The following is a 7,413-nucleotide window of genomic DNA, read 5'->3' as shown; positions in this document are numbered from 1 at the left end:
TGTTTATTAAGTGATGCGTGGGGGTTTATCCCCTACTGGGGTTTGGGTGCTTTAACCTTTTTTTTTTTTCCAGTACAATGCTGCGGTGCTGTGTTCCTGAGCGTCCCAACACTGAATGACAGATAGCAGAACATCGCAGAGGCCTAAATATGGCGCCGCAACGGTGCAAGATAGAGGTTTGTGCGCCGCAGCTCCCAAACTAGTACTGCAACGCTGCGAGACAGACTGGACGATTTTCTTTCTCGTTGTTATAAATGGTTAGGGTTATTTTATTTGGTTTTTTCTTATATTTTGAGTGTGTAGACATTAAGAACGGTGCATGTGATAAGATATGTAAGGAGAGAGCGAGAGAGAAGAGATATTTTTACTTATTTCTTCTTATTTTTATAGTAGATATCTTGGTGTGGTGTGGTTCTGTGATTTTTTTCACTATTTTAGATTTTTTCATGTTAAATCATGGTGTCCTTTATTTCTATTGATTTCACTTTTTTGCTTGTTTCGTCATTGTGGTGTTTACCCATCTCCGCAACAGTCATCCCTAAGAGATTGAAGGTGATGAAGTTGGTAATTGGGAAATGATGAAAGGGGAGAAATATTGGGTCATGATATTCTAACTTAATTTAAGTTAAGATTGACTTCAATGTCTTTGAGTCTATATGTATCAATAATTTTAATGTAGACTTATGATTTGTTTGGAGCAACTATATTATTGATTTGATTTTCAAATCACAATCACAATTTCTGCTTTGTCATTTTTTTATCATTTCCAAGAAATTTTTAGCCTTATGAATCACCTTTCTAGATTAGCTTTTAAAAAAGTTACTTTTTGTACAACATTTTTATAAACCACCTTTACACAAATTTGTTGTCATCTCAAATGAACTCTCAATGAAAATAAAATTCATATAATTGCATTTTGATTAGGGTATCCTGATTCAATTTGTTTCTTATCGAACGATCAAATCTTACATTCACTGATCAAAACTTAACGAAACAAATTGCTTTGAGAAAGTTGGCTGTACTTATCCTTAAAATTTTATCTTGGTTGGGCACGAATCTCGCAGTGAAATTAAATTGGAAACTTCTGAAATTAAATTTGAGACCATCCAAACATCTATTTCATCAAACTTATAGTTGAACTGAACGTCTCGAAAAGACGAACCCAACGACACCAAATTGGACCTAGTTCAAGCCCAAATGGGTCCAAATCAAAGACCGAAGCACATTTGGAAGGTTTAAATTATAAATTGGATGACCAAACGATTTCCAAATGTGACATGCTTATAGTCGAACCAAGTGGCTCGATGAATCAAATCCAACGAGCCCTAGTCGAAACACTCCCAACATGCTCTTGTTCTTCTCCCTATTTACTGGCCATGTCACTCCAAAAAAAATTATAAATAGATCCCTCATTCTTCATTGAGGGGGGACCAAACAAGGAAGAGAGATAAGACATAAGAAGAAGAGATGTATAATATCTCTCTTGCCACCAAGCCCCTCCTCGACCATCGCCCGGCTACCGACTGTCACCTGACTTACTCTCAGCCACCGATTGTCATTAGACTTTCTCCGGACACCAACTGTTGTCAAACTTTCGTCCAATAACTAACTTATGCTAGATTTACTCCCGACTAACAACTGTTGCTGAACTTATGCCAAGCCGTCGACCGTCGCCAGACTATAGTCATTCTGACCATCATCACCCGACTACGGTCCTTCCGGATACTGTTGCCCGAATACAATATTTTCGACCTCCATCGTCTGATAAAGGTCCTTCAGACAACAATCACTTGACAATTGTCTTTCTAATCACCATCATGTGCGGACTACGGTTCTTCTGACCTCTATCGCTCAATTATGGTCCTTATGATCACTTTCACTCGATTACAGTCTTTCCGACCACCTTCTCCTAACTACGGTCTTTCTGACCTCCATCACCCGCCGACTACAGTCCTTCCAACCATCATCACCTGACTACTGTCTTTCCAACTTCCGTCGCCTAAAGACTACGGTCTTGCCAACCAAACAAACATGTCAATACTGATTCTTCAAACTCCCATTATATAATGCGCTCTATACGATGTAAATTTTCTACATCGAGCAAAGGCCTCCTCCTCAAAGAAGGGACTCATTTGTAATCAAATATAAATACTAGTAGATTCATTTAAACTAGGCAAAGCCTTGTGGGATCTGAACAAATATTTAGGACATCTCAATATTTGATAATGATTATTATTATTATTATTTCTATCATGCATTAAGGGTAAGTTTGAGATAACTTTCTTATTATTTTATTTTTTAGAATGCAACCACTTTCTATTTGACAATTACTTTCGTTTTGCTTTCAAAAAAATTTTGTGCCAAACATATCTTAAATTTAAAATAAATCCCACGAGCTTATTGGCATATTCAAATTCTTAAAGCTGTTTTCTTATAACAATAAAATATAAAAAGTGATGATGTTGTTACTGGCAGTTTATATTACTAAATCACATTAAGCTTTTGTTTGGTACAGCTTTTTTATTCTTTTCTAAAATAATTTTTTTGTGTAAATTTTTTTTTAACTAGAATTTTTTGTACTAGAAAGTCGCTTTAAAAAATTATAAGAAAACTATTCCAAATGAAGCCTAAATTTCACAATATATATCTTTGCTCTATAGAATTTGAAGATTCACTCAATGGCTTCCATTCTTTATCTATTTTTATCATAAAACCTTTTTTGTTCCAACAAAAAATAATTTTTGAAAGGCTTCTTCCAATAAATGGCCTGAAATGTTATACAGCACCTCAAAAAGAGCAAAGGCTTGCTCCCAAACATCCATTAATTACAAAACATCACCAAGGCGGAGCTTGGGCTGTGAGAGAGAGGATTAACTATTATGTGTAGAGTCTGAACACCGTTCGAAAACCAATCAGAATGTGTCACATCACCTCTTGCTCGATACCATGGCGCGAAAATGCTCGGTACCGCTAACGTAGCACATTTTGATTAGTCTCCAAACGATGTTCTATGTCCGGTATGCACAGAATAATTTCTAGTAAGAGAGAGAGAAAAAGAGAAATAAAGAAAGAGAGAGAGAGGGGATGCCAAACTACGATTCCCACTACAGCTTTCATATATAGTAATAGAATAAACTAAAAATTATGTAGCTTTACACAAAAAATTTCCCACTTGCACTATTCCACAGTACAATTATTCCTTGTCGGTTAGCGAATTACTTTTTATTTATAATTTGAACTATAACTGTTATAAAAAAGTAGAGGCGACGATCAAAGTCTTTATGAACATATCAAATAAGAACTGACCCAACACAATTCTCATTGGTCTGTTGGTTGAGAGCTTAGGCTTCCAACCAAGAGGTTCAAGGTTCGAGTCTATATATATGCGTTGTGTGTGTGAATTTGCCTTAATTGGCCTAAATTTCCCAAAAAAAAAAAAAAAAAAAAAAGAACTGACCCACCACAGAGAACACTTTCCCCTTCAACTTCGCCTTTCATTATTCCCTTCTGCTAAATTTGTCAGGTATCAAGTACCAAGCCCCATCTAGCTCTTAACAACCTACTGTTGTTATTTATAATATTTTTTTCTGCAATGATGATCGAATAATCTTAGATGTTGTTGGCCTACGGGTCTCAAAGTTGGAGAAGTTGCCCTCTACCCCCACACGCCTTGGTTGCTCAGCACGTTCTGCATAATCTTCTTTTACTCAAAATCCCATTGTTTTGGTATCCAAAGTAAGCATCACCAAAATATGGGAAAAAATTATTCAAAATCTCCTCATAATCAAAAATAAATTTTAAGATAAGAAATTTCATTTATTTTTTGGACTATTGATCAATTTGTCTGTTTAAATATGTCATGATCAAATCATTAAAATTTTGATACAAGCAAAAAAATACGACATAAAATTTTATTGAGTGCTTTTAAAAGAGAGAAATAGTTTAACCATTGAGTAAAAGCTATAGCCAATACACATCTATAAAAACCTGTTGTCAGTATCATTTACAGAAAGCTCAACCGTTTTATCACAACTAACCCAAAGAATCACAATATGGCATGTGTAAAGAACCTTTATCCATATAAACCATGTACTCAACACCTTTGCAATTAATGAAAAAGCTTACATTGAATTAGACATCTTCTCTAATAACTTCTCTGTTACTCTTGTCTTCCTTATACCATTTTAGTCTAGTATATTTATGTAGAATGCACCTTTCTACATGGTATAAGGGTTATACTAACAGTCTTCTTTCTTCCTATCCTCAATGGCCCACTCCTCTTCTTCTCAGGTTGGCGATCCCATCACAAAAACCTTAGCTGAAAGTAACTATATCACCACCTTCTTAAAATTTTCATCTCTAATATCAAAACCATTGTTCTTACCCAACCCTCCCATTAAGACTAACCCCACCAATAGCTCCTGCAATCTACCCCATCCTCAACTCACATAACACCTTTTCCATCCATCTTCAATCTTTCAACTTCACCCATAGATCCATAGATAAGCTGATCAATCATTCCTCACATTCTTCAAAAACAACATATTCAAATCTACCTCATCATCTATGTGGATGATATCCTCCTCACTAGCAATGATACAACCATAATTCCAGACCACGTTCAAAAAATTAAGCAATGTTTCACAATAAAACACCTTGGGATAATCAACAACTTTCTCGGTATACAAATTCAGTCCCTTTCTCACTCATATTTTCTATCCCAACATAACTATGCCACCTCCATCCTCACTCAAGCTAGCCTCCTAAGCTGCAAACTCATAACAAATCCAAACTGCACCAAACCACCTAGCCCCTCACAAACCGACCCTATACTATCCAATTCACATATCTATTGACAACTTACTTGCTCTCTCCAATACCTAAAAACCACTCGTCCATACATACATTACATTGTTAACCTTCTTTGAAAACATATCACAACCCGAAATAAAAACACTCCCATCAGCTCAAACACCTGCTATGATACATCAAAGGAAGTCTACACTATGGCCTACCAATCTCCCATGGTCCCTTGCACCTCATTGCCTTCTCAGATGCTGATTGGTCAAGTGACAACACAAGAAGACGCTCTACTACTGGGTATATTGTTCCTTCTTAGGAAACACACTCATCTCCTAGATAGTATAGAAGTAAACCACTGTTGTCAGATCCTCCACCGAAGTTGAATACAGACGGGCTTTGGCAGCAGCTATAACCTACATGCATCATATTGCTTCGAAGACTTCTTAGTGACTTCAATATACATATCAAATAACCCATAGCTCTATATTGTGACAACATATCAGTTATAACTATTGGTTTTCCACGCAAGAACAAAGCATATTGAAATTGATCATCACTTCATTCGTGATCACATATAGGCCAACACAATTTAAGTAATTATAATCAACACCAAAGATCAAAAGCCAGACACATTAACCAAGCCTCTTTCCACCAAACGCTCCCACATTCTTAGAGACAATCTAACAGTTCAAACTACCCCATTCAATATGCGAGGTAACAAAAGAGATAACCAGCTCAACCACTGAGTAAAAGTTAGTATCCACTACGCATATGCAAAAAGCTATAGCCAACACCTTTCATACAAAGCTCAACCGTTTGATCACAACTAACCCAAAGAATCACAACCTCACACGTGTAAAGAAGAACATACCTTTATCTATATAAACCATGTACTCAAAACATTTATAGTTAATGAAAAAGCTTACATGGAATTAGACATCTTCTCTAATTGCTTTTTTGTTACTCTCATCTTGCTTATATATATGAAGAAATATATGTGCAGTGCAATGCATGCTCATGCGCATTGCATCAATTAATCAATACATGGCACTTACTCTTGCGAAGTAGATCATCAATTTTTTTTTTTTGCAAATTTGTACAAGAAATTTCAGAGTATGTTGTTTAGGGTTTAGTATTAAAGGTATAAGATTTAGGGTTTAGGGTTGGATATTGTGCAATGGTTTTTTTCACACTTTAATTTAATTTTAGGAGTAGACCTAAAAAGAATTGGTTAGAAAATATTAGAAATGACATATTTTATTCGATTTAAATGAGAATTTGAGTTTTAACATGACATAGTGGAGAAGAACTATTCATGTAGCTGTGGGTCTCCGAAAGGATTCCGCTCGTGTGGTTCGAATGCAAATGGTACGATCACACTATCCCGTAGGACAAAATGGTCGTAGGCCTTTGCGATCGACACAAGCAGGCCGATGGAAGAACAGATGGAGTTATAGATACGATTAGCCATGGAGGATAGCGGGTTTTCACCTACGCACCTCGATGGATAATAATATCTATAACCCTAAATTCACGAGATTTCCCTCATTCGATACATCAGCTCGAATGAGGTTTATTTGATTGTGGGGATCGGTTTCCTACGGGCGCAAGCCCCCGTAGTTAATTACATCCTAAGCCTTGACTTAGGAAAACTCTCGATTAAGGATGTTAGATTATCTTCTTGAAAGTGGGTTTAGTGCAAGGGATTTCTAGGTTTTCCTAATCAAAGGGGAATGTCCCAACTTGGCTCGATCAGTCATACAGGGTTCAGTCAACATCCGGCCGGCTAGGAGAAGTGAAAACTGGAGAAAAAGAAGAGAGGCAAAGCATCTCAAACAAGCACGAGAGAAAGAAGGAAGTGGCGTCATCTGTGTGACGCAGATGAGTAGGGTTTATAGTCTCCGAAAGAATGGAGAACTTACCTACCGTTAAGGTGTATAGAGGTACACTCGTACCTCTCACCTTTTGACCCTAAATCTATAAAAGATGTAGTGTTGCACACACAACACCAACATCTACGACCTAACTAATGCAATCTGGACTTATTCCTTGTCTGACAAAGGAAGCCAGCTAAAACCTCCTAATCGTGTAAAATCCATGCTATCCGGTCTGTATGAGAGATGGGTGGGTAGTTTAGACACTGAAATTGGGATCGACAACTAAAGAAATTCCCTAATTGATCCCACACTTATGAGTGGTATAATGCTCCTAAAACTAATGCAATTAAATCTTAATTTTAATTAGTTACTAATGCAATTTATGCTGGTTAAAGTCTCCAAATCAAATATGTATGAATTTTAAAAAAGGCCTTATAAAATAATTTTTTGAATGACTAAATTTCCCCAGGTCCGGCACTTCATCCTCATAGGCCAGATTATCCGGACTCTACCCGCAGGCGGGGAAATTTGTCTAGGAGGTGAGAGAATGCATGTATGCCACCCCGGACGATTCCGGCTATTCCCTAGAGTCGTTATGTTTCTATGTGAGTTAATCTTAAATTTTATTAAATAATTACGAGTAGAAAAATTTTATTCCTAAAGAGCCTAACGGTCAGACACAAGCACATGCAAGAAAGAAACCTATAAAAAGCATGCCGGTTCTACTGCGCAA

Source organism: Dendrobium catenatum, unplaced genomic scaffold (assembly GCF_001605985.2).
Source record: "Dendrobium catenatum unplaced genomic scaffold, ASM160598v2 original_scaffold_213434, whole genome shotgun sequence".
Classification (NCBI taxonomy): domain Eukaryota; kingdom Viridiplantae; phylum Streptophyta; class Magnoliopsida; order Asparagales; family Orchidaceae; genus Dendrobium; species Dendrobium catenatum.
The sequence above is the reverse complement of the archived record's forward strand: the minus strand, read 5'-3'. Positions refer to the sequence as shown.